This window comes from Crotalus tigris, unplaced genomic scaffold (genome assembly GCF_016545835.1).
Source record: "Crotalus tigris isolate CLP2741 ecotype Arizona unplaced genomic scaffold, ASM1654583v1 scf7180000023617.9722795, whole genome shotgun sequence".
Taxonomy (NCBI): Eukaryota; Metazoa; Chordata; class Lepidosauria; order Squamata; family Viperidae; genus Crotalus; species Crotalus tigris.
Window position 1 is genome coordinate 307,549 of NW_024100081.1, and position 13,850 is coordinate 321,398.

The following is a 13,850-nucleotide window of genomic DNA, read 5'->3' on the forward strand; positions in this document are numbered from 1 at the left end:
TCTTTTCCACACCAAGAGATACTTCTCTTGCGATTGATCTTTCAAAAAAGCCGAAATTTTTGCCATTTCAGATAAGTAAGAAACTTTAAGAAACCATTCCTGCAAAGTAGGCAAAAATTCCTTCTTCCAATACTGTCCTATTAACAACCTTGCCGCTGTAATTAAGTTTAACATTAAAATAATTTCTTTGTTGTCACAATCAGAGACAATACCCAACAAAAACAATTGTGGAGTAAATTTTATCCTTCTTTTGAAAATTCTTTGTATATTCCACCATATCTTAATCCAAAAAGCTTTTATGCTTTTACATGACCACCAGATATGATAATAAGTGGCATCCAAGCAACCACATCTCCAACATTTAGGCTGCAAGTTTGAATACATACGAGACATTTTTTGTGGATCAAGGTGCCATCTATAAAACATTTTATAGAAATTTTCCCGTAAATTTTGGGCTTGTGTAAATTTAACATTCCTCACCCAAATAGTCTCCCATATATCTAATGAAATTGGTTCATCAAAATTTTGAGCCCATTTAACCATACAATCTTTAACTAATTCTGCTTCTGAATCCAATTCCATTAACACACCATAAATTCTTTTAATATGGGTTCGGCTTTGATCTCTAATTTGTTTTAACAAATTCTCATCCTCTCTGAGCAAGCCCACATTATAATCTATCTTCCACCTTTCCAATAATTGTCTATACTGAAACCATGAATAAATAATATTTTCTTGTACTAATTCATCCATAGATTTTAGTTGCCAATTTTTACCATCCCACTTAAGTAATTGTGTATAAGAAATACTATCCATCTTAACTCCTCGCCTTATTCCTTCTATTGCATGCCATGGAATAACCCATAATGGAATTCTTGAGTCAATTCTATAATATTTCTTTCAAACCCGAAGTAAAAAAGTTCTTAAGATATGGGACTTAAAAACCCTTTCAACCTTTTTATTATAAATTAAATAGGCATGCCATCCAAAAAGTAAATCCCACCCCTCCAAAAGGAGTATATCTACATTTGTTAGGTTAACCCAATCACTAATTAACGTTAAAACCACAGCATCATAATACAATTTCAGATTCGGTACCTTGAGTCCACCTCTCTCTCGTATATCTTGTATAATTTTAAGTTTTACTCTTGTTTTTTTCCATGCCCAGATAAATCTATTGATACCTTTCTGCCATTCATCTAAATTTGCTTCTTTCTTTAGAATAGGTATCATTTGAAATAAAAAAAGAAACTTTGGCAAAACATTGATTTTAATCGCTGCTATTCTCCCCAATAGGGACAATTGCAGCTTTTTCCAGTTGTCCAAGTCCTTTTGTATTTTAACCCACGGCCTTTCATAATTATTTTTATACAGTTTTGCATTGGAAGCAGATAAAACAACCCCCAAATATTTTATCTTATTAACAACCTCGAAACCTGTCAATCTAACCAAGGTCTCCTTATCCAAGTTGGTCATGTTTTTAGGCAATATTTTAGTCTTATTGTTATTAATTTTGAAACCTGAAACTTGTCCCTACTGATTTATCAATTGTAACAACTCCATTACAGAGTGAATTGGTTGAGATAAAGTAACAACCAGATCATCTGCAAAAGCCCTTAATTTATATTCTTTTTTATTAATTTCTATTCCTTTTATTTTCGATGATTCCCGAATTTTGATCAGCAAAATTTCCAAGGTTAAAACAAACAACAATGGCGACAATGGACAACCCTGTCTGGTCCCCTTTTCAACTGGAAATACCTCTGATAAACCTCCATTAACTATAAGTTGTGCCGTTTGTTTTTGATAAATGGCTCAAAGAGCCTGTAAAATTTTATCTCCAAAGTTCATTTCCTCGACCAATCTTAACATAAATTGCCAATTTAACTGATCAAAAGCTTTTTCAGCATCTAAAAATATCAATCCTACAGAGATTTGGTTGTTCTTATCCAAATATTCTATTAAGTTAATAATTTGTCTAACATTATTTTTCATGTACCTTCCAGTTAGAAAGCCAGTTTGATCGATATGGATTAGTTGATTCAACACAATCATAAGTCTATTAGCTAAAATTTTCAAAAAGATCTTATAATCTACATTCAAAAGAGATATAGGTCTATAATTTTTTGGTAGAGTAAGATCTTGGTCTTCTTTTGGGATCAAGGATATAAAAGCTCTACCCCAAGACAAGGGGGTCTCTAAATCCTGTAATATATTATTAAAAAGTTCCCTTAAAGGTTCTGTCAACTCATCTATCAAAGTCTTATAATAAATTGATGTCAATCCATCAGTACCCGGTGCTTTACCTACTTTTAATTCTTTAATTGCTGTCGCAATTTCCTCTATAGTAATCAATCCATTAATTTCTTGTTTCTGATCTTCTGTTAACTTAGGAAAATGAGCATCTTGCAAATATTTATCTATATCTGAAACCTGTACTTTCCTACCCATATATAATTTTGTATAATAATCTAAAAAAGATTTCTTAATCAATTCCTTCTGATATACCAGTTTACCATTATAATTTATTTTATCTATAGTTCTCTGCTTCTGTTTCTTTCGCAATTGATAAACCAGCCATCTCCTTGGCTTATTAGCGTTACAAAATGTATTATGTTTCATATAAAGTAAATTGCTTGCAGTCTGATCTGCCATTAACATATTAAATTGTGATTTAAGCCATTTTATAGAATCTTTAAACTTCTCATCTATAGGATTCAAAATTAAAGCTTTTTCTTTTAATTTAATCTCATCTTCCAACTCCTTACGTGTTTGCACCTGTTTCTGTCTATAAGCCTTATTCATTTGTATCAAAATCCCACGCATATAAGCTTTACTTGCATCCCAAACAAAGTCTGGATTTTATGTATCACCAAATTTGACAAATTTTAAAAAATTGTTTTGGAAAACACATCTCCACAGCAAAGAATTACTATTCATGTCCTCTGTTTGCTTTGTTATTTGTAATGATAGAACTCAATTCAATCCTCCCAAAAGTAACAAAATAGTTGTAGGAATTTGTTTTCAAAATTCATTTCCCAAATGGCAGATTCATCAAGAGGAATTTTCTAGATCAGTGGTTCTCAACCTTTTTAATGCCGCGATCCCCAACCGGTCATAAGTTGAGGACTACTCAACCGGTCGTAAGTTGAGGACTACTCAACTGGTGCAGCACCGTTTGCAGAATGGGACTTTTGGCGGGCTCAGCAGGGCAGAGACAGCCTGGACAATTCCTATTGGCTTTTGAAAGCCAATAGAATTAGACTCTATTCAAGAGAGTCTATTCTATTGGCTTTCAAAAGCCAATAGAATAAAAGGGAGTAGCACAGCTAAGGAAAAGGGGAAAAAATGGCGGACTGCGTTGTTTGGCGACCCCCGTGAAATAGTCGTTCGACCCCAAATGGGGTCCCGACCCACAGGTTGAGAACCACTATTCTAGATGAAGATTCAGGTATGCCTGCAATGTATGGTAAGAAATTCAAGATGATGGCCACAATGCTAAGAGCAAAGCTCTGAATATATTTTTTACATGTATTGTACATGTGATACACATTAACAACAGGGAGAGTTTAAATCACACTGTGGACCTCTTGATTTAGGAATAAAATGGAGTTTCTGTAACTTAGCTCCTAATATCAAAATGCAGGTAGTATTTACACTCAGATGCTTGACAAGTGGTTCATATTTATGACCATTGCAGTGTCCCAGGGTCATGTGATCCGCTTTTGTGACCTTCAATGGGGAAGCAAGATTCTCTTAACAATCATGTTACTAACTCTGCAATGATTCACTTAAACGTGGCAAGAAAAGTCAGCAAATGGGGCAAAACCCACTTAACAAATTTCTCACTTAGCAACATAAATTTCGGGGCTCAGTTGTGGTAGTAAGTTGAGGACTACCTGTATACAAAAATGTTTATTATAGAAATGGGTTACTTTAAAAAAGGTAGAGATAATAAAATGAGGAATAATCATTATAAGGATGGATGGATTCTCCTCAGTTGCTGCTCTCCAGATTGTCATCTTGGCATTCTCTAGTTTACAGAACTCCAGAGTTTGGCACCAAGTAGCGCCTCAGCAGCGTGTGCCAGAAGATCCTATTGTTTCACTTACAATAACACAAGAAAATTACTCACTGTGTGCTGAGCCCTTGCGCGAGGGTTCTAAATACAAGCATGAAAATGTTTACCACAGCCTTGACCTCGAAATGGACCCCAACAAAACGGGTACATTGTGAAGGTCAAATTTATTTTTTAATATGAATACTTCTGAGGAAGATCTGAAAGCCTTGAAAAGAGTGGGGCCATTTTCCAGAATTCATAGCACTGTGGGAAATTTGGAAAGCTTTGCTACTGTGTGACAGCAATGAAGTAGCAATACAGTATTAGAGCTGGGAAATGTGTTAATGCTTGATGCCCTGAGAAACAAGTGTTTATGTACCTCATAAATATCTTAATATATTGGGTTGTTTTTTTAAAACCATGAGTTATATTCCTGATATAGTTGTATTATAAATTTCAAGAGTGAACTATTCCTTCCCTGTAGCTTTAAGGAAGTGAAGAGTTTTCCATCTGTGTATCCTGCTTTCCCATCTGTTCTCAAAGTCTGACACTTGTGTTCAATATGTTTACAAATAGCAATTTTAAAAAGGAATTCCAATAGTGAAATTGTTTGCTTTCTAAAATAGAAGGAAATAGAAGTTGTTTCTTCATGAGGAATGTTCCCAAACTGAGGAATAGGTTAGGTACAGAGTATGACAGAGTGACCCTTACTATATATTTATAGGTATATTTAAATTCAGGACTAAAATAATCAAATTAAAAATAATTTTAAATCAGTCCTATAATTTCTCTGGCTTAGGTATGGTCAGTTGGCTCCCCAAAGTTTCAGGAAGACTAATATAGGCCCTTTTTTCATGTTTTAATGAAACATGAGCTACCTTTCAGCTACCTTTTGAACAAACAAAGAAAACTGAGGCAGGGATAGAGGTGTCTTGCTACAGAACATATTCAATCAACAGTAATTGGTCGCGCTATTACTTGATTTATACAGTTCTGATTAAAATCCAAGTTTAAGAAGAATTTGGGGCTTATAATATTCACTGTTTTATTCCCTGAGATCCTAAAATATAATTCCTAGGAGCATCACTACCAATAAAGCCACTTTAGAGTTTGGTTTACTGCAATGGTTAAGGTGTCCTAGGAATGAGAAAACTAACTTCAGCCACAGAAGCTCACTGAAGGACATCAAGTCATTCACTGTCTCCCAGCTCAACCCATGTGGTTCAGATAAAATGGAGATTTTCATGTAAATTGATCCTGGCTCAAGCTGTTGGAGAAAAGATGGGGTATAAATCTAATGAATATATTAAGGCCTCCATGTCTAGTATACAAGATTGTCCAATAATTTAGCTCTTGAAACTTCCTCTCAGACTTTGTATCAAAAGCTGTTACAGATCGTGGTAGGGGAAGGAACAGAGTGAAGGCAACATATATTACTTCTGTGCCAAGAAATGGAATATTCTCCTCCCCATTTCAAATATGTAGAACTCCTGCTGTTGATATAAGCCAAACATCTGCTGTGGCTGTTCAGAATTCCTTAGCAGCCGTCGCCCTCCTGTTCATCACCAGCATTACGATTTAGAATAATTGCGGTGCCAAAAACACCCCTTCTGAAACATGTGAAAAGTCCAGTTGCATTTCGGGCGGTCTACTCAGGCCCTGCAGATGTTAGCGTATCCACAAATCATCTGCCTCCCATTTTGCAATTTAAAGATGTCTCAAAAAGTAAGATACGTTGTTCCTAAAAAGTTCCACATTCTGTTCTCTCTGTCAACCCATCCTTTTTAATGCCAATGATTCATTAGCAGCCTAATAGGCGTCTCACACTACATGGTGTGCCCGTGCCAGAAGGGCATATGTCCATGGCCATGTGCTTGAGACAGATAAGTACATAAACAGCATATTGGCACCAGACAGGCATCTGTGCCTGGAAAAATGCATATGATATATACGTGAATGACATTTTAACTTTAATTAATCCACGGAGCTTTGAAAAGCAAGCTCAGCTCATCTTTTCAGTAAATATCAGCAAGATGCTTTTTTCTTTTCTCCCCCTCCTCCCCCCAGCAATATGTCTACAATGTTTGAAAGCCACATTAATAAATTTAGCCTGCAACTTCAGATAGGTAACTCAATGTGAAATAACTACAATTATGTCTCAGGTAGTGAATGTTGAATTGAATAAACTGCAAAACGGATAATAGAACCTCTGTGTAGAAAAGCTAATCAGCCAGCTCTCAGTGGCTATCCCAAAAGATGAACAGGTTCAAATTTGTTCAGTTCTGGTCCCTTCAAACGTCTCTGCAAACAGGGCAGAAAGCCCAAGTCATTAGCAATGCCTATATGGCTCCATAATTGTGTCTTTTTCCCCTCTCCCAACATTTGACACAATTCCATGGGTCATTTTCAGTAAACAATGTCATTGTATTGAACGGTGCTAATGTTGAAGATGAGAGATAATTTTTGTCTAATGGTTGAAGCACCGGATTAGGAGCACAGAAACTTGAGTTCTAATTTTATTTTAGACAAAGAAACCAGTGGGATGACCGTGGCCAGTTGCTCATCTTAGCTCTGGGAAGAAATCAACAGCAAATGCTGCCTTGAAAATTGCATGGACTTGTCTGTGTATTCACCAGGAGCAAAATCTTACTTGAAGGCCAAAAAAAACCCCCAGAATAAAGCAAAAATATACAGTACAGATAGTCCTTGACTTACAACCATTTGTTTAAGGTTTAAAGTTACAATGGCACTGAAAAAAGTGACTTATGACCGTTTTTCACACTTACGACCATTGCAGGATCATGTGATCAAAATTCAGACACTTGGCAACTGGCATGTATGTATGACATTTGCAGAGTCCCGGAGTCATGTGATTGCCTTTTGTGACCTCCTGACAAGCAAAGTCAATGGGGGAGCCAGATTCACTTAACAATTGTGTTCCTAATTTAACAACTGCAGTTATTCACTTAACAACTCTGCAAAAAAGGTCATAAAATGGGGCAAAATTCATTTAACAACCATCTTGCTTAGCAATGGAAATGTTGGGCTCAGCCATACATCAAGGACTACTTGTAGAGGATAGTTGAAGATAGCTGCTTCCCTCTAATTTGAAATTTGAAATTGCAATGAACTAAATAATAATAATAATAATAATAATAATAATAATAATAATAATAATAATAATAATAATAATAATAATTATTATTATTATTATTATTATTATTATAATAATAATCTTGGAAAACTGCAAGAGAAGGAAGACCAACCTGAATGTGGCATGGATTGACTACAAAAAGGCATTTGACTCTCTGCCACATGATTGGATAATAAAGTGCCTAGAAATAACAGGAGTCAGTAGAAACATCAGAAAATTTGTGCAAAGATCGATGGCACAATGGAAGACACAGTTGCAGATCAATGGTGAGAGGCTGGGAGAGGTTAATATCAAGAGAGGAATATTTCAAGGAGATTCATTATCACCATTACTATTTGTTATTGCACTGTTTCCTCTGTCAACAATACTGAATAACTCAGGACATGGCTATCAAACATCAAAAACATCTGCTAGACTATCCCACCTCCTTTACATGGATGATCTGAAGCTGTATGGAAAAACATCATCTGAAATAGAATCGCTGCTCAACACTGTCCGTATATATAGCCAAGATATTGTAATGGAGTTTGGCTTGGACAAATGTGCCACACTTACTATCAAACAAGGAAAAATAGTGAAAACTGAAGGAATCAAGATGCCCCACGAAAATAACATTAAGAGTCTGGATGAGGAAGAGTACTACAAATACTTGGGTATCCTTCAAGCTGACAACATCAAGCACACTGAAGTCAAGAAAAAGATTAGAGGTGAATACATCAAGAGAGTGAAGAAGATCTTAAAGTCCAAACTCAATGGAGGAAATACCATAAAGGCAATCAACACCTGGGCAATCCCAGTCATTAGGTACACAGCTGGAATAGTGGACTGGACTCAAGCAGAACTAAAAGCAATGGATAGGCAGACCAGAAAAATAATGACAATGAATCATGCCCTTCATCCACGCAGTGACATTGATAGACTTTATCTACCAAGGCAAATAGGTGGGCGTGGAATGCTACAAGTACATCAGATGGTTGAAGAAGAAAAAATGGCTTTGGAAGAATATCTGAAGAACAATGATGAAGATGCACTGAAATTAGTATATCAGGAAGGCTTACTAACTACTGGAGAGACCAAACTGGCCTACAAGAAAGACCAAATGAAGAACAGAATAGAGGCATGGGAAGACAAAGCACTACATGGCCAATACATGAAAAAAATAGCTGGGAAAGCAGATAATAATAAAACCTGGCAATGGCTAAGAGCAGGAAAATTGAAGAAAGAGACCGAGGGACTAATTCTGGCTGCACAAGACCAAGCTTTAAGGACAAATGCATACAAAGTCAAAATTGAGAAGACAGCAACAGACAGTAAGTGCCGCCTATGCAAAGAAGCTGAAGAAACAGTGGACCACTTGGTAAGCTGTTGCAAGAAGATTGCACAAACTGATTACAAGCAGCGGCATGACAAAGTAGCAACAATGGTGCATTGGAAGATCTGCAAAAAATATCATTTGCCTGTAAGCAAAAACTGGTGGGATCATAAAATAGAGAAAGTCATAGAAAATGATAAAATTAAACTGCTCTGGGACTTCAGAATTCAAACAGACAAGCACCTGCAACATAACACCCCAGACTTAACAATTGTCGATAAGAAAGACAAAAAAGTCTGGATAGTGGATGTGGCAGTGCCTGGAGACAGCAGAATAGACGAGAAAGAACTGGAGAAGATAACAAAATACAAAGACCTACAAATAGAAATAGAAAGACTGTGGCAAAAGCAAGCAAGGGTAGTACCAATAGTCATAGGCTCCTTGGGTGCAATCCCAAAACAACTGGAGCGCCACTTGAACACCATTGGCATTGACAAATTCGCTATTAGTCAATTGCAAAAGGCGCCTTATTAGGAACTGCTTCCATCCTGCGACGATATCTGTAATACCATCAAACATCCACATCTGCCTATCCCAGGTCCTGGGTAAGGACTCGATAGGTAGACAAAATGCCAAATCCAGTCTGAACATCTGGCTGACTGTGCGATGATCGATAATAATAATAATAATATTTGCTTGGACAAATGTGCCACACTTACTATCAAACAAGGAAAAGTAGTGAAAACTGAAGGAATCAAGATGCCCCACGAAAATAACATTAAGAGTCTGGATGAGGAAGATACTACAAATACTTGGGTATCCTTCAAGCTGACAACATCAAGCACACTGAAGTCAAGAAAAAGATTAGAGGTGAATACATCAAGAGAGTGAAGAAGATCTTAAAATCCAAACTCAATGGAAGAAATACCATAAAGGCAATCAACACCTGGGCAATCCCAGTCATTAGGTACACAGCTGGAATAGTGGACTGGACTCAAGCAGAACTAAAAGCAATGGATAGGAAGACCAGAAAAATAATGACAATGAATCATGCCCTTCATCCACGCAGTGACATTGACAGACTTTATCTACCAAGGCAAATAGGTGGGCGTGGAATGCTACAAGTACATCAGATGGTTGAAGAAGAAAAAATGGCTTTGGAAGAATATCTGAAGAACAATGATGAAGATGCACTGAAATTAGTATATCAGGAAGGCTTACTAACTACTGGAGAGACCAAACTGGCCTACAAGAAAGACCAAATGAAGAACAGAATAGAGGCATGGGAAGACAAAGCACTACATGGCCAATACATGAAAAAAATAGCTGGGAAAGCAGATAATAATAAAACCTGGCAATGGCTAAGAGCAGGAAAATTGAAGAAAGAGACCGAGGGACTAATTCTGGCTGCACAAGACCAAGCCTTAAGGACAAATGCATACAAAGTCAAAATTGAGAAGACAGCAACAGACAGTAAGTGCCGCCTATGCAAAGAAGCTGAAGAAACAGTGGACCACTTGGTAAGCTGTTGCAAGAAGATTGCACAAACTGATTACAAGCAGCGGCATGACAAAGTAGCAAAAATGGTGCATTGGAAGATCTGCAAAAAATATCATTTGCCTGTAAGCAAAAACTGGTGGGATCATAAAATAGAGAAAGTCATAGAAAATGATAAAATTAAACTGCTCTGGGACTTCAGAATTCAAACAGACAAGCACCTGCAACATAACACCCCAGACTTAACAATTGTCGATAAGAAAGACAAAAAAGTCTGGATAGTGGACATAGCAGTGCCTGGAGACAGCAGAATAGACGAGAAAGAACTGGAAAAGATAACAAATACAAAGACCTACAAATAGAAGGCAAAAGCAAGCAAGGGTAGTACCAATAGTAATAGGCTCCTTGGGTGCAATCCCAAAACAACTGGAGCACCACTTGAACACTATTGGCATTGACAAATTCGCTATTAGTCAATTGCAAAAGGCGGCCTTACTAGGAACTGCTTCCATCTTGCGACGATATCTGTAATACCATCAAACATCCACATCTGCCTATCCCAGGTCCTGGGTAAGGACTCGATGGGTAGACAAAATGCCAAATCCAGTCTGAACATCTGGCTGACTGTGCGATGATCCATAATAATAATAATAATAATCAAGTACCAAACTGCAGAGGCACTTTCTTGAGGGAGGGGACATGACTGTTGTTCTCTGCTTTGTTCTATAATTTTTTTTTCTGCTGGAAACCAGCTCTCAGTTTTGGAAAGAATGCCCACGTGGACTTTTTCAGTGGCTTGGTGGCCTAAATCAGCACTGAAGAACTGAGATCCATCAACTGTTGCTCAACAGATCCCCAGGGGTGGTATAACCCACAGGTCGGCAACCTGCGGCTCTGGAGCCGCATGCGGCTCTTTGAGCCTTCCCCTGTGGCTCCCAGCCTCCTCTGCCTTTGCAGAGAGAGACAGAGACAGAGAGAGGCAATTGCACTTCTCTCTCTCTCTCTCTCTCTCTCTCTCTCTCTCTCTCTCTCTGAGTGTGTGTTTGTGTTTTGTGTGTGTGTGTGTGTGTGTGTGTGTGTGTGTGTGTGTATGTGTAAAAGAGAGTGCACTCACAGTGTTCTCCGAGGAGCTGAAAAGCTTACTGGGCGGAGCTCCTCCCTTTGCTGCGTCTCTGCAGGAAGCAGGAAGCAGGAAGGGCAGGAGAGAGCTAGCTAGCCCAGCTAGGCTGACTCAGGAATTCTGGGAGTTGAAGTTCATGAGTCATAAAAGAGACGAGGTTGCTTACCCCTGAGCTTGTTGGACAACATCTTGAAGCTTGCCAGGTGAGCAGCAGATATCATTTTTTACCTGTGTATGTATGTAATTTGTATATATATGTGTGTGTGTATGTAATACACACACACACACACACACACACACACACACACACCTATAATAAAGGTAAAAAAGGATATATACAGTGTTATCTTCATTTTAGATATCAAAAGGGTTTTGCGGCTCCCGGTGTTTTGTTTTTGGTGGGAAACGGGTCCAAGTGGCTCTTTGAGTGTTTTGGGTTGCCTACCCCTGGTATAACCAGTAACTGACTCACTACTGGAATAACTTACTGATCTTTTCTTCCCGGTGTTTACCAGTACCAGAATTTTGCAAAAGGAGGATGAAGAAGAGAGAACATTTATTATTTTCTCCTCAATGGTAACTAAACTAAGACAAAGCAGAACTTGTTATTTTATTAATACATTTGTTTGTATTAATGCCTGGAAACAATCCTATTTCAGACACTTACTGAATCAGCCAGAGTACACATAAGGAGAATAGCTAATTTTAATAATATTTTTGTATGCACACTGTAAGCCTTTTTATATATTAATGCTTTTGTCAGTATTATTTTGCTTTTAGAGTACCCTTGAGAAAGGAATTCATTTTCAAAACAAGCTGGGGTCCAATAAAATCATTTTTACTGGCACCCAGGATTTCTCCCTCCCTCTTTTCTTAGTGCCAGAATGAAAATTATCTGCAAATCTAGAGTTTGCATAAAATTGTGTGATTGAGAGCCACACCGAAGCTATTTTTGAATTATATCGTCCCCATTTGCCATCAAATATACAGAACAAGCCAGGAATGAATTATCTCAAGCTGTAATGAAGTCCATTCCATCCCATTGGAAGGAAGGTTGAATAAATTTTCTTGTCTTGACAAGCTGAAGATGATGCTTCTTATTTTAAAAGTTTACTATGCGAACATCATTTATAATCACATAATATGCAGATGTTTGCAATAACTCTTAAATAACTCTGGCTCTCCAATGAGACTTTTATGTAGCTGGAACGGATGGCATCTTAGCCCCAATCTGGCTGTTATACAGATAGAAGAAGGCTGTCTACTTTCGTCTCTCATGCTGGCTTAGCTTAGAATGATCTTGATGTTCAAATATGACCTATGAATGCAAAAGTCCCATCCTTTTAGACCAGGGGTGTCAAACTGCCAGCCCGCGGGCTGAACACATCACGTGGAAGCCGCGCCCACTCCATTGCCAGCAATGGCAAAACAGTCCCGATATGTTGTGCAACATCACGTGACATCATGAGTTTGACATGTCTGTTCTAGATCCAGAATGGGTATGTTCTATCCCAGCCTCTAGTTGTCCTTGTTAAAGGCACAAGGATCAAACCCCTGTTGATAAAATATGCTGGAGACTTTAAAACAAAACAAACCCCTTTTAATATGGGTGACATACCTGCCAAATAGTCCAAAACACAAACAGCAAAACTCAATCCAAATGAAGGAAATAGTCCACAGGAAACACGATGCAAACAGAAGAGTAGTCACAAGCAAGACGAACAGACCAGGATCCAAAGAAGTACTTTGCAAACAGTTGCCTTCAGCAACCAGCACCGCCCACACCTCCTCTTTTTATACAGCAGTCCCAAGGCGTTGCCTCTCAGTGCCTTCTCCTTTTACCCTGGAGTTGCTGTATTGACTGCTGTTGATTTACGCTCGCTAATTGACGACGTGTGCATGCATTAATTAGCATGTCCATCAGGTGTAAGTCCTCTGAGTCTGACTCATTCTCCTCACACAGCTGAGCTTCATCAGGAACACGACTGGAAGGCCCAGGCTCTGCATCAAACCGTGAGTTCTGTAATTCATCAGAGCCTCCCTCTGCCCCTGATAGCCCTTCAAATGCCTCCTCCACTTCAGATTCCTCAGACTCAGCTGTTGGGAGCACAACAGGGTAGGGCTACCAAAACCAGAACTGCAAGACTTCTGACAACCACTAAATGGCAGCAAAGAGATAGAAAGAAGCTACTTTACTGCCACCCGGTGGTCAGCCAACTTTTTCAGCTCAGATCTGATGGTTCTAACTTTAAACAGTCAACGATTAAGCTGTCTCTTGTAAATCAATCTTGCAGAATTGACCTGAGCACTGTTGGATGTATGGGTCCCATGTAACCAGACAGTCTTATGCTTCCTCTCCTCTGTATATAGTTGGTTGAAGATGTGGCATTCATCCCAGCCCTTTCTTTTAATGCATGTCTTTCTATCCACATTTGAGAAGTTTCCTCTTCACTCAACAATGCGTGGACAATGTAGCTCTAAAGGCAGCCCAAGAATGAAAGTGCATTATTCTAGAACAGCCTGGCTGACTGGGGAATTCTTGGAATGAAAGTCCACACATCTTAATGTTGCCAGGACTGAGAAACACTGCTCTGTAAATTACATGTCGTTGCTAAGCACGATGGTTTCTTTTTATGAATGATTTAATGCCATGCATTTGTCTTCTAATTTCACACCTAGTATTTCTGTAAAGCCTCAGGGTTGCAGA